The sequence below is a fragment of the Aquarana catesbeiana genome, linkage group LG04, assembly GCF_042186555.1.
Source record: "Aquarana catesbeiana isolate 2022-GZ linkage group LG04, ASM4218655v1, whole genome shotgun sequence".
NCBI classification, from domain to species: Eukaryota; Metazoa; Chordata; class Amphibia; order Anura; family Ranidae; genus Aquarana; species Aquarana catesbeiana.
Genome location: NC_133327.1, coordinates 211,260,252 through 211,286,831, shown reverse-complemented (window position 1 = coordinate 211,286,831; position 26,580 = coordinate 211,260,252). Strand labels below are relative to the sequence as shown.

The 26,580-nt window shown below is 41.3% G+C and overlaps 1 long non-coding RNA gene across 2 annotated transcripts in view; it reads right to left on the bottom strand.

The window, feature by feature from the left end:
• Nucleotides 1–26,580, bottom strand: part of LOC141139734 (uncharacterized) — an 82,435-nt gene that overhangs the window by 15,540 nt on the left and 40,315 nt on the right. For both annotated transcript variants that reach the window (XR_012243797.1, XR_012243796.1), the window contains exon 3: nt 13,752–13,826. This is a non-coding gene — a long non-coding RNA (uncharacterized lncRNA). The remainder of the gene's footprint in view (nt 1–13,751; nt 13,827–26,580) is intronic.

The window sequence follows — 26,580 nt, the reverse complement described above, 5'->3', positions numbered from 1 at the left end:
CTTCTTATTACTACTACAACTACTATTTTTTCTAAAACATACTTTTGTAAAAGAGACATTTTTCACATTGTTAAATATACATACATCAAAGCATGTCCAAACCCAATCACCTAAATCTACTAGAAACATTAACATATTAATGTTTCAGAAATTGTTTTAAATTTTATTAAAATCTTCAGCTTTCATTAAAATGATTCCTGATGAACATGGCAGGTCCTTGTTGAGGTACTTCCTGTTATGTGGTGACAATTGTCTCCTAATTGTGTCCTTGTGGACACCCTGTCACATGTGCTTTGGTGGAGACTACAAGTGGCCATGGCAATACACGTTACTTAGGTATGGTCCACTGTAGTCACTATCTGAAAATTGGTTCTAAGCAATGATATATAGCTGATGCTGGGGCAGGTACATACATAAAGGAAGTGGCTGAAAGTGAGTCCAGGAGACCAGAAGCACTGAGATACAAGAAAGAATGAATAAAGGTGATAACGAGTACTGTATGGAAAAAAAACATGGCAATTGTTTATAACAGATTAAATGTAATCCAGTTGGTGTTTAGATTAGGCATATTAAATAATGTTTTTTCTATTGTAAAGCTTCTGGTAAATCTAGAATAATATTATTGTATGTTAGATTTTTGTAATTCATTACACTGGTGACTCCCCCTCCCTAAGATATTTATTTTAGTAAAAAGTTTGTTGGACCTTGAGGACTTATAGTGCATATGTGATTTGATCTAGAATAGCCAAGTATACATCAAAGTTAAAGTGAATGCAAACCCACCACTCAACCAGTATAAACTAATGGCACAGTATTAATGTATATATACATGCAAGCCTCCTGCGTGTATCCCTACCTTGCAAATGTCACCCCCTTCAGCAGTAGGAGCCCCACAAACTGCTGGAATCGGTGAGTGGATCTCTTTGTCAGAGCTCTGTGGGTGGAGTCACGATGTCACAAGACTCCCCACCCACCTCTACACTTTCCTACTGTCCTATTCCTGAGTTTTGAGTAACATCCAGTCAAAACTCAGAAAAGGCACCACATGACTTCAGCATGCCCAATCAAGCTGAGGTGTGGAGCAGCCAATCCTGGGAGAGCTGGAGAAGAAAGGAGGGGGATGTGAAGCTGGAATTGTAATACACTCTCTCTGCTCTCTGCTCGTTCATGAGATAAAGAAATCAGATGTCAGTCACAGCAGTGGGGGATTTGGAGACATAAACTTATCTGTGAGTCGTTTTTTTCTTACTACAAAAAGACAAGAGGATTGCTCAGAGATGGATTAACTCTTTGTGGCAAGACTGGGCACAGATGACTTGACATCCTCTACTGTAACAGGTAGAAGAATTCGTTAAAAAAAAAATCAGATTTACATCCACTTTAAAGTGGTTCTAAAGTCTAAATTTTTTTTACCTTAATGCATATTCTTCAGTAAGATGAAAAAGCCACACTAACTGTCCTAATACCCCGCCATCCCTAAACACCTACCTGGTTCCATATCTCCCCTCCAGCACTGTGTCCAGCTCCAGCACCGCTTCCCTTCACTTCCTACTTTCACAAGAGAATTGGAGGGTGGTGCAGACACAGACTTCTGCTGCTGTCAGTCAAACTCCTGTGAGGAGGGGAAAGGAGCATGGCATGGTTTGGGAGTGCCTTCTTATCACCTGGCTTGCTACAGGAAGCACCTGGAGGAGATAGATGCTGAAAGTTCCAGTGGGGGATTGCCAGTAGAGAAGGTAAGTAGACACGTGCATTTGTTTTCGTCCGAATGTATTTTTGTCCAAATTTCAGGGATTTTAGTGTTTGTTTTAACAAATTATAATGAACGTGCAGAATCCGAAAGATTCAAAATAAAAAAATGCTTTATTTTTGTATGCATGATATTTTTGTATCGCTGCAACAACAGTTCGATATAGATAGATAGAAGAATCAACATGATAATGAAAATAGCGATCTGTGTCTATCGAACCTGCGGTTGAATGTGCCTAAACTAACTTTATTAGTCCAAGATTATTCGACATAGAGAGAAAAGATTCAACATTATAGAGACATGAAGATTCGACAAAGCATCTAAAAAAATATGTGAGCTGTGAGCGGACATTTCCAGTCAAATGCTCCACCCATAGGCTATAGAAGAATTCCAATGTTGTTTGACTAGTAATAATTATTAATAATTATAATTATTACTAGTCAAACAACATTAGAATTCTACTATAGCTTGTGGATGGAGCATTCGACTGCAAATGTATGATCACGGCGTCGTACAGTTTAGCTGCTTTGTCGAATCTTCTCAGAACATGAGAATCTTCAAATCTTCTTAGAACATCCAACAGACACCATAAGCCTTCAATTGACAGATTTGACCTTAATGAATTTGGATTTTAAACAAATGCATTTTTGAACTAAACTAAAATAAATAAAAATGAATTTCGGGAGTAACTAATTTTTTATTTTTTTTTCGGAGGAAGCCGAAATTCCGAAACAAAATATTTCAGTGTGCACATGTCTAAAGGTAAGTGGCCTTTTTGTGCAATATCATTGCACAGAGCAGGTAAGCATTACCTATATTTCTATTTAAAAAAAATACTTACTAATCCATGTTAACTTCTCTTAATTCCACACAAATATGCATACTTCCATATACTTCTTTACAGTAGGTATTAATATACTGTATTTTTAAATAAAACATCTGTTTTTTTACATTTAAATTCAACCAAATTAGTTCCAAGTTTGTCTTCTATGTACAGTTAAATGTTACAAGAATAAGATGACCCATTTATGTCCAACAGCCGTGTCAGTATCATTACTACGAAAGTTATACCAAACAGCCGGATGTTAAATGTGATAATATTCTATCACATTGCTAGGTAGGCAGCCAGACAGCCAGCTGTTGACACTGACCTCTAAAGTGACTCAGGGCGCATTGCTCAGGCACTGATGAAGATTAAAACGCTGTTTATTTTGTTCATCATCTGTAACAACTTTCTTTCTCATTTTGCATCAGCACTGGGTAACAGATGGGCCTAAAAATCATTGTTCTACTAACCCAAATGGATAAATTATTTCTGAACATAAATGATACATCAGAGACTCAGCACCTCTGTGACTTCACCTTTAAAAATAAAAAGTAGTAAAATGTTTGGCCCTTGGGAACGACAGATCGCCATGCCTTTCTCATAGGTATTGGATCAATCATCCTGGTAATGATTTCAACAGATGACATGAAAGATAGAAAGCCTGTATCTGTTTAAAATGTTGTTGACATTAGAAACACGCATCTCTCAGTCTCTTGGGGACTTTTTATGCAAGTGCCTCTTTTTCTGAAACTGAAATCTTGGCTGAATGATATATACACTTTTCAATCTTTTTTTTTTTGCAAAATAAAACCAATATATTGTTATTCTGTAAAAAATAACTTAAATCAATTCTACATAAGGGAAACCATATAATATGCTTCATTTGTTTCTTCAATAGTTCACAAACAAGGTCAATTGGTGATTTATGAAACCCAGAGACAAGAAAATGGTACTGTTTATAAAGACAACTGCAATTTTGCCTGTCATTTTATTTGTGCATATTGGAAATATGTCAAAATGATTTCACTGGTTGCTTAGGGCAGCAAAAATATGTAACTTTTTTCTTTTAGATTTTAAAGTGTATGTAAACTCTAACAATGAATTTATGTTATTTGTTCTCTTTTGATCTGTTAAAAATGTGATTGAAAGCATTTTATTATACCTGTATGAAAAGAAAAAACACCTGTTGATCTGCCAAAAACATGAGCTAACAACTTCCTGTGCTTTCTACATGTGCTGCCCTCTTATGAGTTAGTGTTATTGTTTCTAGCTATCTCTGTGGGCTACAGGTGTTCTGTACTTACATACTTCCTGCCCTAGAGTGACAACTCTGCTCCTACATGGATACAGTACAGTGAGTGAGGTTGTTACCCCAGGGCAGACAGTGGTTAACTTGAAGGATCACCAGGTAAAAACAAAGAAAAAGAATGCAGCCCCCACATTTAAGGACTGGTATGCTGGACAATATTATATATTTTTTCTTGGGTTTAAAAATTCTTTACAATCAGCATTGGTGTGGTCTATTATTCAAAGATGTTCTTACAGGTGACACACAGCAGAATAACAACATGTCCAAAAAAAGTAGCAAATGTTACTGGTTCAATGGTCACTATATATCCACCTTGGACCCTGATTAAATCCCTGACTGGTTGACTGTTTCCCCGCTCACTAGAAAGAGCATAATGATGTATATGTCAGCTAGAAGAAGCTTTCATGCTCATATATTTGTTGCTAAGTGCAAAATACCAATGTGTATCAAAGTTGTAAGCAAAGGTAATGCCATTTAAAACAAGTAATCACCAGTACACTTACATAAATGTCTATTGCACATAATATTTTGCTGTTTAATTGTGAGCATTAAAAATGTGTGCAAGATCATTTAAAGCACCAATTTCCACCATCTGTCTAGACCAGTGGTCTCTAAACTGTGGCCCAGGGGCCAGATGCAGCATTTTGTTTGCTTTTATTTGGTACTTGGAGCAATATTTCATCCTCTGACACCAATGATGGGGCACAGTTCCTTCAAATGACACCAATCTTTAGCCTTAAGGTGGTGCTGTTGCAGAGTTTTTGTTGTGGAAGTCAGTGCTGGGACAGCGTGGAGTGAGAGGGAGTGTGTGAGCAGGAAGCAGAGGACCAGACCGGACCCCCCATTGTTGAGTACCTGTGTATTGTTAAGTATTAGTGTCAGGAAGCTAGTTGTTAGTTAATTTGGACAGGGTATAATCCCCAATCCTCATTAAATTAGTAGGTGCAAATGCCTGGCAGGTGTGGAGATGCTACTCGGTGTACATCTTGCGGCATGTATGCGTTTCTTGATCACCTGATCGAGGGCGAATACTGCTGTGCAAACTGTAAGCACATTGTTTCCCTGGAAGTCCAGGTTCTGAATCTAGGGAAGCAACTGTCAGCACTGAGAGGACCCTCCATACTAAAGGAGAGCCGAGAACGGCAGGGGCCAGCACAGAGGCACACAGAGGAAGCAAAGGGAAAGGAAAGACAGATTCTGGTGGTAGAGGACTCAATTCTTAGAAGGACAGAGAGGGAAATCTGTGACAAAGACCTGAAGCACCAAACTGTTCAGCACATCACGGATCTGGTGGACGGATTACTGGGAGGGGCTGAGGAAGACCCGGCTGTCATGGTGCACATTGGCATCAATGACAAAGTCAGAGGCAGATGGAGTGTCCTAAAGAATGATTTTAGAGACTTAGGAACTAAATTGAAGAAAAGGACCTCCAAGGTAGTATTCTCAGAAATACTACCAGTATCTCGAGCCACATCAGAAAGGCAGAGGGAGATTAGGGAAGTAAACAAGTGGCTGAGGAGCTGGTGTAGTAAGGAGGGGTTTGGATTCCTGAAGAACTGGGCTGACTTCTCAGTCAGTCACCAGTTCTATAGAAGGGACAGACTGCACCTAAATGAGGAGGGTGCAGATCTGCTGGGAGTGGCTGAAAAGTTAGAGGGGCTTTTAGACTAGGTGACGGGGGGAGGATTCAGAGGTAGAGATAATCAGCTCGGAACATAGTACAGAGGGTAGTATTGGGGGTATTAGTGGTAGGTTGACTAAAGCACATAAACCCGAGGTAAAGTAACAAGTCCTATTTGCAATCTTGGAACACCCAATAAGAGGACAGTATGCAACTGGTCTAAACTAGGTGGCATGTTCACCAATGCCAGGAGCCTGGAGGATAAGATGTGAGAACTAGAGATACTGTTGCACGAGGAGGATTTAGATTTTGTGGTAATTTCAGAGACTTGGTTCAACAGCTCTCATGATTGGCTGGCAACCATTCAAGGGTATTCCCTTTATCGCAGGGATAGAGAGGGTAAAAAAGGGGGAGGGATATGCCTGTATATCAAGAATATTGTACAAGTGAATGTGAGAGATGACATCACTAAGGGAGCTAGGGAGGCGGTGGAATCCTTATGGGTAGAGCTCCAAAGGGATGAAACTAATGCCGTGTACACACGACTGGACTTTTCGACCGGACTGGTCCAACGGAACAAATCCGTCGGACAATCCAACCATGTGTGGGCTTCATCGGACCTTCAGTGGACTTTTTCTGTCGAAAATCAGACAGACTTTAGATTTGGAACATGTTTCAAATCTTTCCGACGGACTCGAATCCGGTCGAAAAATCCATTCGTCTGTATGCTAGTCCGATGGACAAAAAAGGAAGCAAGGGCAGCTATTGGCTACTGGCTATGAACTTCCCTATTCTAGTCCCTTCGTATGTCATCACGTTCAAACGGACGGAGTTTCAAACAGGCTTTAGTCCATTCGTGTGTGGGCAAGTCCGGTCGTTCGAAAGTCCGGCGTAACTCAGTCGAAAGTCCGACGGAAAGACCGTCGGACCTTTGATGCTGAAAAGTCCACTCGTGTGTATGCGGCATAAGGGGAAAATAATACTGGGAGTATGCTATAGGCCCCCTAACCCGAGGGAGGAGGGGAGACGGACCTCCTATCACAATTTGTATTAGCAGCAAGGAAGTGTTATCATAATGGGAAATTCTAATTATACAGACATAGACTGGGTGGAAGGAACCACACATTTATCTAATGCTTGCCAGTTCCTAAATGTCTTGCAGGACAATTTCATGAGTCAGATGGTAGACGCACTAACTAGAAACACAGCGTTACTAGACCTAATGATTACCAACAATACAGACCTGATCACGGATGTGGAAATAAGTGGCAATTTAGGAAACAGCGATCACAGGTCAGTTAGCTTCAGTATAAATCACATAAATAGGAAACATAAGGGGAATACAAAGACATTGAATTTCAAAAGAGCAAACTTCTCTAACCTCCCTGGCGGTATGATTATTTCGGATTTTAGGTGCTGAAAGCAAAAAAAATTATTTTGCATGGAAGTTTGGCGTTTTATATTGTAGGCCTGTAATTCTTAACAATAGCACATTTAAATCTGTCCACCAAGAGTCTAGTAGATATCCCGGGTATGATGAAGTTTGAAACACAAAAACATAAATTATAATATAATAAATAAATATAAATAATTTAAAAAAAAAATAATATAATAATAATAAAATAAATTTCCCCACGATTTACTATCGCTCAATTCTGCAAGTGTTCTAATTTACTATCGCTGTTTTCTAGCTGGTCTAAAGCCACTTTTGACGTAAAGGGACACTTTTTGGTTGCTATGGACAATCTCCAGTTTCCAGGCAGAAAGAACAGTATATATAATATAAAACTGCATGCAGGGCATTGGACAAAGCACTGGGGACAAAAGGGATGTGAAATAATTTCATACAGTACTGTAATCTGTAAGATTACAGTACTGTATGTGTTATGATTTTTATTTTTGTTTAAATTTGCCGTCAGGCTCCGCCCTCATGAGTCGCAATGCTCGCAGGGAATGGAGCCTGGCACAGAGAGGCTTCGGAGGAGACAGAGCCTGCAGACACAGCGGGGGACATCGCAGGATCCTGGGGACAAGGTAAGTAACACCGCACCAGGATCCTGCAATGTAATCCTGAGTGTGGCTCGGGGTTACCGCTAATGGTGCTGAAATTTAACCCACGAGCCACACTCGGGAAAACCGTCAGAGAGGCTAATTTACAAACCTTGCTAGAAGATATAAATTGGGATAAAATCTTATGAACAAAGAACAAGGACGAGAGATGGGTTTGCTTTAAGAGCATATTAAATAAGGGCATTAGCCAGTGCATCCCATTGGGAAATACATTTAAAAGAGCCAACAAAAGTCCTGATTGGATTAACTCCAATGTAAAAATGCATATAAAAGCAAAGGAGAAGGCCTTCAAAAAAATATACGGCTGAGGGGTCATCATCAGCATTCAGGGTTTACAAAGAATGTAACAAGAAATGTAAGGGTGCATATAGCGCGGCTAAGATAGAACACGAAAAACATCTAGCGAAGGAGAGCAAAAAAAATCCCAAGAAATTCTTTAAGTATATCAAGAGTAAAAAAGGGAGGGCAGACCATATTGGCCCCATAAAGAATGAGGAAGGAAATCTGGTTACAAAGGATGGGGAGATGACAAATATATTGAATTTATTCTTCTCCTCAGTCTTTGAGGGAATGAGGGGGCTTCAGTAACCAAAACTGCAGTGTTTATCCTCATGACACATCACAGGAAGCACCCTTATGGCTAACAGAGGACAGAATTAGAAACAGACTTGGAAAACGTAAAACATTAATAAGTCACTGGGACCAGATGGCTTAGGGAGGTCCTTAGGGAACTGAGTCAAGTAATTGCCAGACCATTGTTTCTAATTTTTACTGACAGTCTACTGACTGTAATGGTATCAGCTGATTGGAAAAAAAGCCAATGTAGCTCCAATATTTAAAAAAGGGCCCTGAGAATTACGGACCAGTTAGCCTAACATCAATAGTGTGTGTAAGCTCTTGGACGGGATGATAAGGGACTATATACAAGATTTTAGTAATGAAAGCGGTATCATTAGCAGTAATCAGCATGGATTCATAAAGAATCATTCTGGCCAAACCAATCTATTAACATTCTGTGAGGAGATGAGCTGCCATCTAGATAAAGGAAGGCCCGTAGACGTGGTGTATCTGGATTTTGCAAAAGCATTTGACACAGTTCCCCATAAACGTTTACTGTATAAAGTAAAGTCCATTGGCATGGACCATAGGGTGAGTACATGGATTGAGAACTGGCTACAAGGGTGAGTTCAGAGGGTGGTCATAAATGGGGAGTACTCGGAATGGTCAGGGCTGGAAAGTGTGGTCCCCCAGGGTTCTGTGCTGGGACAAATCCTATTTAATTTGTTCATAAACGACCTGGAGGATGGGGTAAACAGTTCAATCTCTGTATTTGCAGACGATACTAAGCTAAGCAGGGCAATAACTTCTCCGCAAGATGTGGAAACCTTGCAAGAAGATCTGAACAAATTAATGGGGTGGGCAACTACATGGCAAATGAGGTTTAATGTGGAAAAATGTAAAATAATGCATTTGGGTGGCAAAAATATGAATGCAATCTATTCACTGGGGGGAGAACCTCTGGGGGAATCAAGGATGGAAAAGGACCTGGGGTCCTAGTAGATGATGGCACAATGGCATGCAATGCCAAGCTGCTGCTAACAAAGCAAACAGAAAATTGGCATGCATTAAAAAGAGGATTAACTCAAGAGATAAAGCGATAATTCTCCCACTCTACAACACTCTGGTCTGGCCTCACCTGGAGTATCCTGTCCAGTTCTGGGCACCAGTCCTCAGAAAGGATGTGCTGGAAATTGAGCGAGTACAAAGAAGGCAACAAAGCTAATAAAGGGACTGGAGTATATTTGTTATGAAGAAAGGTTACGAGCACTGAACTTATTCTCTCTGGAGAAGAGATGCTTAAGAGGGGATATGATTTTAAATTACAAATATCAAACTGGTGACCCCACAATAGGGATAAAACATTTCCGTGGAAGGGAATTTAACAACTTCATCCCCTGAAGGATTTACCCCCTTCCTGACCGGGCAATTTTTTGTGAAAAATTATGACCTTTTTTTTCCCCACAAATAGTGCTTTCTTATGGTAGTATTTGATCACCTCTGCGGTTTTGATTTTTTGCGCTATAAACGAAAAAAGAGTGACAATTTTGAAAAAAGCACAATATTATTTACTTTTTGTTGTAATAAATATCCCAAATTTAAAAAAAAAAAAAAAAACATTTTTTCCTCAGTTTAGGCAAATATGTAATCTTCTACATATTTTTGTAAAAAAAAAAATCACAAGAAGCGTATATTGATTAGTTTGCGCAAAAGTTATAGTGTCTACAAAATAGGGGATAGATTTGTGGCATTTTTATTATTTATTTATTTATTACTAGTAATGGTGGCGAGCTGCATTTTTTATTGGGACTGTGACATTGTGGCGGACAGATCGGACACTTTTTACACTTTTTTGGGACCACTGACATTTATACAGCTATCAGAGCTATAAATAGCCACTGATTACTGTATAAATGTCACTGACAGGGAAGGGCTTAACACTAGGGGGCGATCAAGGGGTTAAATGTGTTCCCTCAGTGTGTTCTAACTGTGGGGGGATGGGACTGCCAGGGGGAGGAGACTGATTGGTGTTCCTATATACTAGGAACATACGATCTGTCTCCTCTCCCCTGTCAGAATGTGGATTTGTGTGTTTACACAAACAGATCCTCGTTCTGGCTCTGTCAGGAGCAATCACGTGTGCCCGACGAACATCGTGGCCGCCGGGCATGCACATCGGCTCCTCTGTACTATGGTGGCGTGCCCCCTATACCCCTTAAAGCGGCTGTTGTACAGCTATAGCGATTCGTGCAGGGGAGCCATTCTGCCGTTTGACGGCGGGCGGTTGGCAAGCAGCTAATAAGACATTAAGATTAGATTAGAAGAAAAGATTAGAAGAAAAAAGGTTTAACCTTAGACTGCACAGAGGGTTCTCTACTGTAAGAGCAGCAAGGATGTGTAATTCACTTCCACAGGTGGTGAGTTCAGCCGGGAGCATTGATAGTTTAAAAAAAACTATTAGATAAGCACCTGAATGACCACAACATACAGGGATATACAATGCAATACTGACATATAATCACACCCATAGGTTGGACTTGATGGACTTGTGTCCTTTTTCAACCTCACCTACTATGTAACTATGGAACCAATAATTGGCCACAATTCCTCCTAGTGACACCAATGATGGGGCATGATTCTTCCCACTCAATGACACTAACAATAGACCTCAATTCCTCTCACTGACACCAAAAATGGGGCATTGTTTACTCCCACTAATGCTGGGATATTTTCTACTTCCAATGGCCACAGTTCAGCCCTCGTAAAGTCTGAAGGACAGTAAACTGGCCCTTTGTTTATAAAGTTTGGAGACCCTACTCTAGATCACTCTCATGAAATTTGCTGTGTTGATTTTCACTCATATTGCATTCTACAATGGCTAGTTATCCTAGTCTTCAAAAGCTAGTAGTCCTGCATCCAAAGTGGATTATTACTTTACCTATTGCATGGTGTACCAAACAGCCATGTATTTCTTATTTAATAATCAGGATTGGTCATAAGCCCTTGGTTATGTTTTGTTAAAGTGTCATTAAACCCAGATCCTTATTAGCTGTCAATGCTTGCTATATTACATTGTGCGTATGCTCACTTTACCACTAAATGTTGGTTTTCTGAAGATTGTAAAAACCTGTTTAATGTTGTGGTTCACTGTTCCTCCCCTTGTCTGTGTTCACACTGCAGCCTGAGATTGTATAGACCAGCCATTGCCACATCCACTGAGCATGCTCCAGTTTCAGGTCCTTCTAAGCTATTTATTTCTACCTTTTTCTTATCTGTGCAGCCCATGTGACTATAGAGTCACAATGTGGACATATACAAAGTGGTAAATGACAGACCTCTCTCCTCCCTCCTCCTTCATATCCTCATATTACTAAACACTATGGGGGAAGGATATAAGATGGCGAGCAATGGAGGTGTCACCTTTTTCTTAGTCCCAGCACATGCAGTACATACCATAGACACATGCTGGAAGGGAATGACACAACCAGTGATTGACAGAACCTCCTTCAGATTTTTTTGCAGTGTGAACAAAGTTAAAGCTATTGTCAGTCAACTTAAACTCCACTTATGCCATGTTATTGCAAATAATAATAATAATAATAATAATAATAATAATAATAATAAACATTTTCTTTGGAATATAATTTTGTGATAAGCTTTAATACATTTTGTTGCTATCATTTTTTTTTCACTCTCTATTCTGAAAGCTGTTTTTTATTTCATGTGACCAGCACAGCACCAATCAGTGCAGTGCAGACACAGATTCATAGACCACTACTGCTATAGAGCACAAATCAACAGAAAACTAGAGACTCCTCTATCAGAACTTTACCACAGGATGGGAAAGACCTGGGAAACATCATGTGAACGCTGAACAACAATGATTAAATATTATACTCAGATATCTTTTTTTATATTCAATTAAATACAGTGGCAAGATCTGTATACATAAATAGAAGGGATGTTGGCAATTAAACATTGTATGTTTAGTATCACTTAAACATTTTCTTATGTATTATAGTACCGAATTTTAAATGTGTGCCATACATATTTATACTCCACTATCTAACAATATGTTGTTATTATTATTATTAAATAGTATGTATGTACTATTATTTTATAGCATACTATATTTTATTTAATTTAAATAGTTGTGTCTAATGTCTTTATACAGTAAATCTCACGGGATCATTATATGGTTTCTTAGTTTATGATTGTAGCTACATGTTTATTTATTTATCTTTTTCATGCATTTATACATTTGCCTTTGTTTAGAGGTGCCATTACTAAGAACAGAAAAGTTACCAAAAAAAAATCCACCAATATTCCATTTGTTCACTTTTTAATAGAAAGACTTTAATCATCATATGTAGTAATAAAGAAATAATGTTGACATATAGAGTTGAGTCATTTGTGTTTCTCATTATTGTTTAATTACATTACTTTTGAACTCATGCTTTCAACATGAAAGTAAAGTGGAATTATGCCATAGAGACCAATCAAGTTCCAGACTTTCTTATTGTTGTTCAGGCTGCAAATTAATATCGAAATATTGGTTATGGGCCACAAACATGTAATACATTTTGCTCTTTAGGTTAAATTTTGGGTGTAATCTAAATAATAATCATAGAATCTAAAAATAGAATCATCAAAATTATTGACAACTAATTTCTTATGCATGCTGCGGTTACATCCACCTTGTTTCAAAATAATAATTATAATAGGGGAAGGAAAAAGTAATTCCTTTTTACTGGATTTGTGATGGAATTGTTGAGATGCAGATGTTTTAAGAAAGCATTATTGTTCACAGTGATTAAGCAGATGGCTTTTTGGTTCCTTTTATTCCAACTTACCATAACCTGTCTAGTTATATATTTAAAAAAATCACTGCATAGTAAAATAATTGGTCGATAGATAGTCTACCCATAAACCAAGAAAACATTTTAAACATCTTTGGTTTCCAAATACAAATCATGCACAAATGGGTTATAAAATTTTTCATTGTAAATACTATCCATGTAATTATATAAACCCTGTTTATAATATGTGTTTAATATTTTTCTTGTTGACTTTCGCTGGGTGAATGTAACAGTCAAACCTAAGAGAAAAATTGCTACAAGAACAATTGATGAGTGTTGAGATTAATGAGTAATGAGTAATGAGAGTTATTTACCAACAGCGGTGGAGATAATAGGAGGTAGACTTCTGCACTGTGCACAGTCAATGGAAAATCTTGTGCGAACGGCTGAATGGACCTCCAGCTGCAGTGTGAAGTGAAACATTTAGCATTTGAATGTGGTTAAAATAATTGATATCAATGATATCAACTGATATTTGATCTGAATTAAAACTGAATTCATACAGATCAGTTTACACATTTCTCTTTAAATAGCTCGTGAAAGTATTTTTATTATATGATTGAAATTATAGCCGTAACAAGAGTATCTAAATTGTGTCGATTTTTATTTATATATATATATGTTTGGAAGAGAATGCTCTCTAGGACCTTTACTAATGTCTTCCCCTTCCCAAATACTTTCCTCCCTCCTGTGAACACAAGACTGCATTGTGTTCAATATCTTTACATCTAACACAACCTCATATTACAGCAACTTACAGCACAACTCTTCAACTGGTGTCTTCAAAGATCCCCGCAAGTCGATCTTTCCAGTTATCTTCATACAGTATATCCCTAGGTAAAATTATTAATAGATATTATTTTTCTTTACTGTTACCAATACACTGCAGGAAAGAAATAAGTTACTCAAATGTTATATGACAGATAAAATATAGCATATGTTAATATAGCATATGTAGGTCATAGATGGGCAGCATAAACTGTGTAAGGTATTTAGACCCATTAGATACCCAACTCATAAATGCTGACAAAAAGGCATGGGTTTGTTAACTAGACTTAAAATCTGACATTTTATTTTGGAAACCTAGGTCAGAAAGTTCAAACGTCGAGGCTATAACTGCTGTTGTGAAGTGAAAGTTTAATTAGACTGACATTCCTGTGTGCAGGTTGGTTATAGGATAGCATACAAGACACACACACTGGTAAATCTTAGAACAGAGTAGATTAACTCCAAACTAGGTCAATGATAAAAGGAGGAAAAGCACGTAAAATGGAAATTCTAGACAGAAAAAGCTACAAGGCTCAAAGAAGAAATGCAGTGGTAAGGTACCTGCTAGCTGAGCTTCTTTAGCTATATTTTGAAAGGGAATAAAATAATTGAACATGGACATGGAAATAGTATCCCAGCACACCATGAATACAAGCTGTAAGTGTGACAAGCATTCAAATATAAGAGGTACAAAGACAGCTCTGCTCCCCATCTGAAAGCATAACTCTACCCAAAAGATAATTTCTGCTTTTTGGCCTCCTAACCCCTTCCCCTATCACTTTTGGACATGTTATTTTGGTTAGCGGGTTCCTGGTTTTGACAGGTACACACTCCCACTTCTGCTCAGATTGCCTAGGTGATTCGAGCAGGAGCTCCTCCCCCTTTGTGCGCAGCCTTCTGGGACATGTCACAAGTCCAAGGAGGCTGTGGTACCATTCAAAAAAGTGCAGCAAAGCTTGCACATGCTCACTGAGAAGCCAGCTATGAAGCCACACTGCGTCACAGCCAGCTTCCCACACTACTGATGCCGACGCTGTAGACCTGAAGACCGGTGCTTGGGTAAGTATGACACTGGTCCTTTTATTAAAAGTCAGCAGCTACAGTATTTGTATTTTTTGTTCCTAGGGTGATTATCCTCTTCAAGACACTATTCAGGTGTTGAGGAGCATAGGTTATCCTCTTACCTTCAATGCACAAGTAGTGGGGATTGAGACTTGTTCCAGTAAACTGACATTGGCACCCTTACTCATTCACTACAGCAACAAAAAAGCAGCTGCGGCATTTACACAGGCTGTAATTTGTGAAAAGGAAAGCATACATGGGGCAGAGACACAAAACTAGTGTTGGCGTCAATCATAGCTGTAGCACTACAGTAAAGACTGTTACCAAAAGGTACTACAAAGAAGTAAGAGCAGTTTTTTTTATGCTGATTTTATTATTTATTTTTTGTAAAATAACAAACATGTCATACTTACTCTGTTCAAGAGTTTTGAACAGAGCGGCCCTGGTCCTCCTTTTCTGGGGTGTCCCAGCGGCGCTCCTAGCTCCTCCTCTTCATCGGGTGCCCCCATGGAGAGACGCTTTCCACTGACACAGACAGCAGGACTCAATCAGCCCCCAGCTCCCATGTCACTGCATTTGATTGACATCAGTGGGAGCCAATGGCTCCTGCTGCTATCAAGCTATCCAATAAGGACCCGAGACAGCAGCTGGATCCGCTGGGCTTGTGCTTGTTGCTGGAACGATCGGGTTCAGGTAAGAAAAATGGGGGCTCTGGAGGGCAGCTGCAGCACATAGAATGCATTAAGGTAAAAAAAGTGACGTTTTACAACTCCTTTTAATATGATATTGCATGGGATCATCATGCACGTGTGTGCACTTTCTTGAAGAGATTGTAAACTGTTTTTCTGTTTTATTTAGTTAGTTAAAATAAAAAAGAGGTTTATGCTTACTTGCTCTATGCAATAGCTCTTTACCGTCTCCCTTGGAGTCCCCTGCCGACGTTCTCCACTCCTCCTCTCCTGCGTGTGCTACCATAGCAAGCAAGCCCTTTCCTAAACCGGCCTGTGTGGGTCCAAAAACACACATGGTTGCTTGGCCACAACACCCAATTCCTCCTTACAGAATTTGACAGACAACAGTAGGAGCTATTGGCCCGAGTCTCCTGATGACTAGGAAGGGGGGAAATATGAACTGTAGCTGGGCACAGTGCTGGATCGAGAGAGGACTCAGGTAGGTGTTTAGAAAAGGGGGAACAATAAGTGGTAAAACATTTTTTACCTTAATGCTGGGAATGCATTAAGGTAAAAGCATTTTAACTTTGAAACCACCTAAAAAAACCATCCTTAATATAGTTATAAAGGCTAAAGGTTTAACCTTTATGTATTCTATGCATGAAGGTAAAAAAACGTCAGTATGCAGCTCTCCCCACAGCCCCTTCCCAATACTTACCCAAACCAGCTCTAGATCCAGCAATGTGCACAAGAGCGTGTGCTGTCCAGCCCTTTGCCTTCTCATTGGCTCAGAGACACCAGCAGGAGCTATTGTCTAACACAGCCAGTGAGGAGAGAGCTGGGGCAGGGTGTGTCTTATGGACACATAGAGTGGGGCTCAGGAGCGAGCACACACAAGTGCCCCATAGCATGAGTCTGGTGGAAGGAGCCAGGAGAACCAGCAGGGGACCGGAGAAGAGGAGGATCAGGGCTGTTCTGTGCAAAACCCTTGCATAGAACAAGTAAGTGTAACATGTTTATTATTATTTATTTTTTAATTAAGCCATTAGTATCGCTTTAATAAAACAATACTTTCTTATTCGAATAGTGATGAAAATTAGACATGTGCACTGCCAAAAAATGTGTTCGTTTTCGTTTAATTTGTTTTAGTTTTTTTACGGGTCACTCATTATGATCGCAATTCATAAATACGTACATTCATAAATTCGTACATTCATAAATGCGTACATTCATAACTTCGAAAATTTGTCAATTCGTACATTCGTACATTCGTAAATTCATACATTCGCACATTCATACATTCATAAACTTGAAAATTCGTAAATTCATACATTCGTACATTCGCAAATTAGAAATTCGAAATATGAAAATCCGAACTCCCGAAAATTAGAAAATCTGAAATAATAACTATTAAATTATCCCGAAATCCTGAAAATTAGAATATCTGAAATAATAACTATTAAATTCTAGGTATTGGAATTTCCTGTCAAATTTGGCTGTTAGTGAACATAATGAATACGAATTTATCCAAAGTTATGAATTACCCGAAATAATAAATGCCACATCTCAACAAATGGAATGGAACAAATTAATAATAAATAATAATAATAATAATAACAATAATAATAAATAAAAGTTTTTATTATTTTTAATGTTATTTATTTTTATTCATTTAATTACGTTTGATTCGTTTAGATACGGCATTCCTTATTTCTGATAATTTATAACTTTGGATACATTTTTATTTGTTACGTTCACTAAAAGCCACATTTGAAAGGAAATTCCAATACCTATAATTTAATAGTTTGTAATTGTTAAGTTATTATTAGTTAATTATTATTTCAGATTTCCGAATTTTTAAATTTACGAATGTACGAATGTATGAATTTAAGAATGTATGAATGTACGAATGTATGAATTTAAGAATGTACAAATGTATGAGTTTATGAATGTACGAATTTACGGGTTTTCGTTAATTTGGATATTTCTGAATTAACGAATTTGTCGAAATTCGTTAAAAAACTCATTTGGAACTAAACTAATTGCACATGTCTAATGAAGGTAGTGAACTGGTTATCTCTTATTGTTGACAAGCATTCTGTCTGCCCCGAGTGAACCTATCAGCATTTACATTTTTTTTTAAATCCTATCTAAGAGCAGACATCAAAAGACACTATTACCTTATTGCCAAAAAAACTGCTTTGTGTAGTTTTCTGAAACAAGCTTTACTTTGTTACTAGAGCTAATTTTAAGAGTCAGTCATGCCAACTGCCATTACCCTGTACAGTAAATAAGCTGCAATGGCCAAAACTCGACAGAGGAATGGCACTTGGCGTTCTAGTCTTTATAAATAATAATAAATAAATTAAAAAAGGAAAATAAATAAGAAAATCAAGTTTAACTAAAAAAAAAGGTAAACTAGTTTAACCACTTCATTACAGGGCATTTATACACCCTTCCTTTCCAGATCAATTTTTAGCTTTCAGCGCTCTCACACTTTGAATGCCAATTACTCAGTCATGCAACACGGTACCCAAACAAAATTTTTTGCATTTTTTTCATACAAATAGAGCTTTCTTTTGATGGTATTTTATTTTGGTGGTATAACTGGGTTTTTTTATTTTTGTAACATAAGTGAAAAAAGAGCGAAAAGTTTGAAAAAAAACACTTTTTTTAGTTTCAATGATAAAATTTTTCAAATAAGTCATTTTTGTTCATAAATTTGGGCCCAAAATGTATACTGCTACATCTCTTTGGTAAAAATAACCCAAATCAGTGGATATTATTTAGTCTCTGTGAAAGTTATAGAGTCTACAAACTATGGTGCAAATCTTAAAAAAATGATCATATCTGATCACACCTGATGCACTGACGGCCTATCTAATTTCTTGAGGCTCTGAAATGTCAGGAAAGTACCCCCCCCCCCCCCCAAATGACCCCTTTTTTGAAAAGTAGACAGTCAAAGGTATTTAGTATGGTGGTATTTAGCTGGCATGGTGAATTTTTAGAAGTTGTAATTTTTTCCCACAATTCTTGGGGAAATTAAGATTTTTTTTTTCACAAAATTGTCATAATAACAAGTTATTTCTCACACACAGCATATGCATACTTCCATTTACACCCCAAAATACATTCTGCTACTCCTCCTGAGTATGGCGATACCACATGTGTGGGACTTTTACACAGCCTGGCCACACAGAGAGGTCCAACATGCAGGGAGAACAGTCAGGGGTTCTAGGAGCATAAATTACACCTCTAATTTCCTAATGACCTATTACATTTGTGAAGGCCCTGGAGCACCAGGACAGTGTAATTACTCACAAAATGACCCCATTTTGGAACACAAACACCCCAATGTATATTCTATGAAGCATTATGAGTCTTTTGAACAGTTAATTTTTTTACACAAGTCTTCAGAAAACATGGAAAGAAAATGAAAATCTTTTTTTTTTTTACACAAAGTTGTCAATTTATAAGATACACATAGCACGTATATAGCAAAAATTACACTCCAAAACACATTCTGCTACTCCTCCTGAGTACGGCGATACCACATGTCATGGTGATGGAGCCTGATATGCAGAGGACGGCCTCTCTTACAACTCTAACTTGGAGCCCCTGATAGAGCTGACAGGAAGCACCGAGATTCAGAGTCGCAAGAGTGCCTGGCGGGTTCGCTGAACCTTGAGCTGGATCGGAGCACTCGGCCGGGCTGTAGAGGTGTCTGTAGGAATCCCAGAGCAGTGGTAGGCAGGTAGCTGGAGCGAGTAGACAACCGGTCCCCACAGGCAGAAGTGCAGGTGCAGCAGAAGGGATGGTGGCACCCTCGAGGCTGAAGAGAAGGCAGGTACAGGCAGGCCGGGTCATACACAAACGGGGACGTCAGGAACAGAGGCTGCAGTGGAAGCAGAATCAGATTACAGGCCGGGTCATCAGCAGACTGGCAGCAAAGTGGCAGAAGGAGCAGGCAGGTGCGGAGTAGAGGACAAGCCGGGGCCGGATGCAGGCAGGAAACAGGAACGTCAGGAAGCAAGCCGGGTCACAACAGGAACGGAAGTCAGGTAAGTAATTGCAGGATACACAGGGAACGCCGTAGAGCAGACAGCACTGAGTCTGGAAACTGACTGAGTTTAAGTAGCCTGTTTGGGTGTCAAAAGCTGTCACAGAGTGCATGTGCACCAATGGCATTCTGACAGGGGCAGAGGTAACAGGTCATCTTCTTCGACAGCCATCTTGGGTGCTGGCATGCCCTTCCTGACAGGCAGAGGTAACAGGTCGTCTTCTTCTGCAGCCATCTTGGGTGCTGGCATGCCCTTCCTGACACTGCCCCCCCAAAGGGCAGCCTCCAGATGCCCAACTTGGCCCACTTGTCAGGATGGGAGTTCTTAAAAGCTTGAACCAAATTTCGGGCATGGATATTACCTTCAGGTTCCCAGGAGTTGTCCTCTGGCCCATACCCTTTCCATTTTATCAGGAACTGGATCTTATTTCTTCTCTTCCTGCAGTCTAAGATTGTTTCCACCTCAAACTCTTCCTCCCCGTCAATAATTACAGGTTCAGGCGGGCTGGAACTTCGTCCTGGGAAGGGGTCAGGAATGGCAGGTTTCAACAAGATTATGTGGAACACAGGGTGGATTCTAAATGACTCAGGCAACTTTAATTCATACGCAACCTCATTGATCCGTCTCTTCACCGGAAATGGTGGTATAAATTTAGGGCCCAGTTTCTTCGAAGGACAGGCCAGTTTCAAATTAGTAGTTGCTAGCCACACTTGATCACCAGGGTTCAAGATTAATTCTTCCCTTCTTTTCCTGTCAAAAACTTCCTTATTGTATGCCTGTATCTTGGCCATTGTTTCCTGTAGCAGTTTGTTATTGGCATTGAAGAAATTTATAGTTTCAGAAACAGCTGGTACAGGGGAATCTGGAATTGTATGAGACATAAAAGAAGGGTGGAAACCGTAGTTTGCAAAAAATGGAGATTGCTTTGTAGCAGAGTGTATTGAATTGTTATAAGAAAACTCGGCCAGGGGAAGCAGAGAAGCCCAATCGTCTTGAGAAAATGAGGAGAAATATCTCAGGTACTGTTCGAGGGTTTGATTAGTCCTCTCTGTCTGCCCATTCGTTTGTGGGTGATATGCAGAAGAAAATGAAAGTTCAGTCCCGAGTGAATCACATAAGGCTCTCCAGAATCTGGATGTAAACTGCACCCCACGGTCGGACACAATATTGGCCGGAATCCCGTGAAGCCTTACGATCTCCTTGAGAAAGGTTGGAGCTGTTTCTCGAGCAGATGGTGTGCCCTTCATGGGCAGGAAGTGTGCCATCTTAGATAGTCTATCGACAACTACAAAAATGGTGTTGTGGCCCTCAGATGGGGGAAGTTTTACAATAAAATCTATTGAGATCATCTTCCAAGGTCTACTGGGGACAGGTAAGGGTTTTAGCAGACCCCAGGCTCTGGATCTGCTGGCTTTAATGCGGATGCAAGTGGTGCAAGATTCCACATATTTCCTACAATCTTTTTCCACCCCAGGCCACCAAAATGTCCTTTGTACTAATTCAGTTGTCTTGCCAATGCCAAAATGACCTGCCAGCACATGATCATGGCATCACACCAGGATGGCCATTCGGAGGTCTTCCGGCACAAAGACCTTGTCTTCATGCCAAAGTAGCCCATCCTTTGTCAGTAGAGAGACCCCGGCTGGTGAACGGTTCCTTACTAGAGTTTGTTTAATTTGTTTTATTAACTCTCCTTGAAGTAACAGGAAGTTCCCAGGGGATAGAATGGTATCTGGAGATGAGATTTCTTCAGATTTGCTGAACATGCGTGATAACGCATCGGGTTTTGCATTCTTGAATCCGGGCCTGAACGTTAAGTGAAAAGTGAATCTAGAAAAGAATAGTGCCCACCTGGCTTGTCGGGGTTTCAATCTTTTTGCTGTTCTTAAATACTCGAGGTTCTCATGATCGGTATTGATCAAGATTGGGTGTGCCGCCCCCTCTAGAAGGTACCTCCATTCCTCCAGGGCGGCTTTGATGGCCAAAAGTTCACGGTCCCCAACATCGTGGTTCCTTTCGGCATTTGACAGCTTGCGGGAAAAAAAAGCGACTGGATGCAGTAGAGCCTTAGCTCCCTGCCTCTGAGACAATATTGCTCTGACCACTGTTTCTGAGGCATCTACTTCCAAGACGTAGGGCAAGGCTGGTTCAGGGTGTTTCAGGACAGATGCAGATGTGAAAAGTCTGTTTAGGGTGTCAAAAGCTTTCTGAGCTTCCAGAGACCAAGAGAATCTTGTACCTTGTTTGGTTAAACTTGTAATGGGGGATATGATTGCAGAAAAATTTCTGATGAATTTTCGATAAAAATTTGCAAACCCCATGAAACATTGGACACTCTTCTTATCACTGGGAGCAGGCCAATCCAGGATGGCTGTAACCTTCTGGGGATCCATCTGGATGCCTTTGGTGGAAATGATTAAACCCAAGAATTGGATGCTTTGGCATTCAAATACACATTTCTTTGGTTTTTCATAGAGTCCGTGTTGTCGAAGGCGACTCAATACATTCTTGATGTGACTACGGTGGTGATCCAGAGAGGGAGAGAAGATTAGTATATCATCAAGATAAACAACAACAAATAGATCCAGGAAATCTCGGAAGACGTTGTTGATGAAGTGCTGAAAGGTAGCTGGGGCATTGCAAAGTCCAAAGGGCATCACAAGGTATTCGAAATGTATTCATCCCCCTCTCGTATGTGAACCAGGTTATAAGCACCCCGAAGATCCAATTTTGTGCAAATGGTGGCCGTACCGAGTCGCTGGAATAATTCAGGCACAAGTAGAAGAAGGTAATGTTTTTTTACAGTGACCTTATTAAGTTCATGATAGTCCACACAGGGCCGTAATGAGTGGTCCTTTTTTTTCTACAAAGAAGATCCCCACACCGGCAGGAGATGTGGAGGTGCAAATGAACCCCTTTTCAAGGTTGTCATCAATGTAGTCTTTCTAAGCAACAAGTTCAGATTCAGATAGAGGAAAGATCCTGCCAAAAGGAACTTTAACCCCAGGAAGGAGCTCAATTGGACAGTCATAAGCCCTATGAGGAGGAAGCGTTTCTGCCCCTTTTTTGATGAAAACATCCAGAAAGTCATGATATGCTACTGGAACGACTTGGCGGGCTTCGGAATTTCAAATCGATGCACAGCAGGGGATTGGTCCTGATGATTCTCTTGCCAACAATGCTGAAGGCAATAGGGGGAAAGAAACTTGATTTCTTCTGTAACCCAGTTAATGTGAGGGTTATGAGCTTTTAACCAAGGCATACCCAGAATGATGGGGAACAGAGGGGAAGCGATTGCATCTAGGCGTAGAAGCTCTTGATGGTTCTCGGCAATGGTGGTGGATAATGGGATGGTTTCATGAGTAACCAATCCAGATTTAATGGTGGATCCGTCTGCCAGATGTACAGAAAGTCTCTGAGCCTTGGGTAGTAGAGGAATGTGATGTTTGGCAGCAAAAGCTAAATCTATGAAACAGCTGCAAGCTCCAGAATCAATTATAGCGGGGGTCTGGATAGTTCCTCCTGGGATCTGTAACAAAATGGGAAGAGCAAGATGAGCAGAGTGATTGGGTAGAGATGGAGGAGAAGCGGATGTAACTGAGAGGCACTTGCGGATTTTGATCGGGCAAGACCTCACATAATGTCCTGATCCTCCACAGTACAGGCAAAGATTTATCTGGCGTCTGCGCTGGCGTTCTTCTGTAGTCAGAGAAGGGCGAATGAGACCAAGCTTCATGGGTTCAGATGCGTCTGAAGCAGATGAGGCAGGGAGCAGGTGAAGTGGGACTGAAAGAAGCAGACACTCGTGGAAGCATCCATACTGGACGGGACTGGTCGGTGGCTCGTTCCGACCTACGTTCCCTTAAGCGATGGTCAATCTGGATTGATAAATTTATAAGTGTCTCCAAGGTGGAGGGGACACCTGTTCGTGCTAGCTCATCCTTGAGATCATCAGAAAGGCCCATGCGGAACTGGTAATGCAGGGCAGCATCGTTCCAGCTGGTGTCGGAACTCCAGCGCCTGAATTGTGAAACATAGTCCTCCACGGCCCTGTGACCCTGCTGAAGTGTGTGAAGGGCGGCTTCCGCAGTAGCGGCTTGCTGGGGGTCTTCATATAACTGAGCCATGGCTCCAAAAAAAGAGGCTAAGTCCGTCAGAGATGTGGCCTTTTGTTCAAGGAGCCGGTGAACCCAGGCCTGTGGTTCCCCCTGAAGCAAGGAAATGACAAACCTGACCTTGGTGGCTTCCAGGGAGAAGTTTCGTGGTTGTAGAAAAAAATAGAGTTTGCATGCGTTGCGGAAGGCTCTGAACTCGTTGCGTTCTCCATGGAACTTTTCAGGAGTTGGGACTCTGGGTTCAGGTGGTAGCATAACGACTGCAGGAGCTGCTGGCATCCCAGAAGTGGAAGGTGCTTGAGCAGGAGCAGAGGCAGACAAGGTCTGTATTTGGCCTTCCAGCTGGTTATAACCCTGTTGTAAGTCCTTTACAGCTAGGTGTTGGCAGAGTTCCTCCATAGGAGAGGGTCCTTGCACAGGCTCAGACATGTCTGTCTGCTACTGTCACGTACCTGGTAATGGAGCCTGATATGCAGAGGATGGCCTCTCTTACAACTCTGACTTGGAGCCCCTGATAGAGCTGATAGGAAGCACCGAGATGCAGAGTCGCACAAGTGCCTGGTGGGATCGCTGAACCTGGAGCTGGATCGGAGCACTCGGCCAGGCTGTAGAGGTGTCTGTAGGAATCTCAGAGCAGTGGTAGGCAGGTAGCTGGAGCAAGTAGACAACCGGTCCCCACAGGCAGAAGTGCAGGAGCAGCAGAAGGGGTGGTGGCACTCTCGGGGCTGAAGAGAAGGCAGGTACAGGCAGGCCGGGTCATACACAAACGGGGACGTCAGAAACAGAGACTGAAGCGGAAACGGAATCAGATTACAGGCCGGGTCGTCAGCAGACTGGCAGCAAAGTGGCAGAAGGAGAGGGCTGGTGCGGAGTAGAGGACAAGCCGGGGTCGGATGCAAGCAGCAAACAGGAACATCAGGAAGCAAGGCGGGTCACAACAGGAACGGAAGTCAGGTAAGTAATTGCAGGATGCAGGGAACACTGTAGAGCAGACAGCATTGAGTCTGGAAACTGACTGAGTTTAAGTAGCCTGTTTGGGTGTCAAAAGCTGTCACAGGGTGCGTGTGCACCAATGGCATTCTGACAGGGGCAGAGGTAACAGGTCATCTTCTTCGGCAGCCATCTTGGGTGCTGGCATGCCCTTCCTGACAGGCAGAGGTAACAGGTCGTCTTCTTCGGCAGCCATCTTGGGTGCTGGCATGCCCTTCCTGACACCATATGTGTGAGACTTTTAAACAGCCTGGCCACATACAGAGGCCCAACATTGAAGAAGTACCTTCAGGCATTCTAGGAACATAAATTACACATCTCATTTCATTCCTACCTATCACATTTTTGAAGGTACTTGAGCACCAGGACAATGGAATTACCCACAAAATGACCCCATTTTGGAAAGCAAACACCCCAACGTATATTCTATGAGGCATGGGCTGCAGATAGGTACTCGGGTACTTTGATGGGCTGCAGATAGGTACTAAGGTACTCTGATGGGCTGGAGACAGGTACTCACTCTGATGGGCTGGTGACAGGTACTTAGGTACTCCGATGGGATGGTGACAGGTACTTGGGTACTCTGATGGCCTGGTGACAGGTACTCGGGTACTCTGATGGCCTGGTGACAGGTACTCGGGTACTCTGATGGCCTGGTGACAGGTACTTGAGTACTCTGATGGCCTGGTGACAGGTATTCAGGTACTCTGATGGCCTGGTGACAGGTACTTAGGTACTCTGATGGCCTGGTGACAGGTACTCGGGTACTCTGATGGGCTGGTGACTGGTACTCGGGTACTCTGATGAGTGGTGACAAGTACTTAGATGGGCTGTGACAGGTACTTAGGTACTCAGATGGGCTGTGACAGGTACTCGGTACTCAGGTACTCAGATGAACTGTGACAGGTACTCAGGTACTCGGGTACTCAGATGGGCTGTGACAGGTACTCAGGTACTCGGGTACTCAGATGGACTGTGACAGGTACTCAGGTATTCGGGTACTCGTGTACTCAGATGAACTGTGACAGATACTCAGGTACTCAGGTACTCAGATGGACTGTGACAGGTACGCATGTACTCAGGTACTCAGATGGACTGTGACAGGTACTCAGGTACTTGGGTACTCAGATGGGCTGTGACAGGTACTCAGGTACTTGGGTATTCAGATGGGCTGTGACAGGTACTCAGGTACTCAGATGGGCTGTGACACGTACTCAGGTACTCAGATGGGCTGTGACAAGTACTCAGGTACTCACATGGACTGTGACAGGTACTCGGGTACTCAGATGGGCTGTGACAGGTACTCAGGTACTCAGGTACTCGGGTACTCAGATGAACTGTGACAGGTACTCGTGTACTCAGATGGACTGTGACAGGTACTCGGGTACTCAGATGGACTGTGACAGGTACTTAGGTACTTGGGTACTCAGATGGGCTGTGACAGGTACTCAGGTATTCGGGTACTCAGATGGGCTGTGACAGGTACTCAGGTACTTGGGTACTCAGATGGGCTGTGACAGGTACTCAGGTACTCGGGTACGCAGATGGGCTGTGACAGGTACTCAGATACTCAGGTACTCGGGTACTCAGATGGGCTGTGACAGGTACTCGGGTACTCAGATGAGCTGTGACAGGTACTCCGGTACTTGGGTACTCAGATGGACTGTGACAGGTACTCGGGTACTTTGATGGGTGGTGACAGGTACTTTAATGGGTGATGACATGTACTTTGATGGCTGGTGACAGGTACATTGATGGGTGATGACAGGTACTTTGATGGCTGGTGAAAGGTACTTTGATGGCTGGTGACAGGTCCTATTTATTAGGGGGGTAATCAGTGTGGTTGGTGTACACTATGCAGTAACGAGATGTTACCGCAATCTCCTTCTCACACAAGATTGGTGTGTGAGGAGGAGAAGC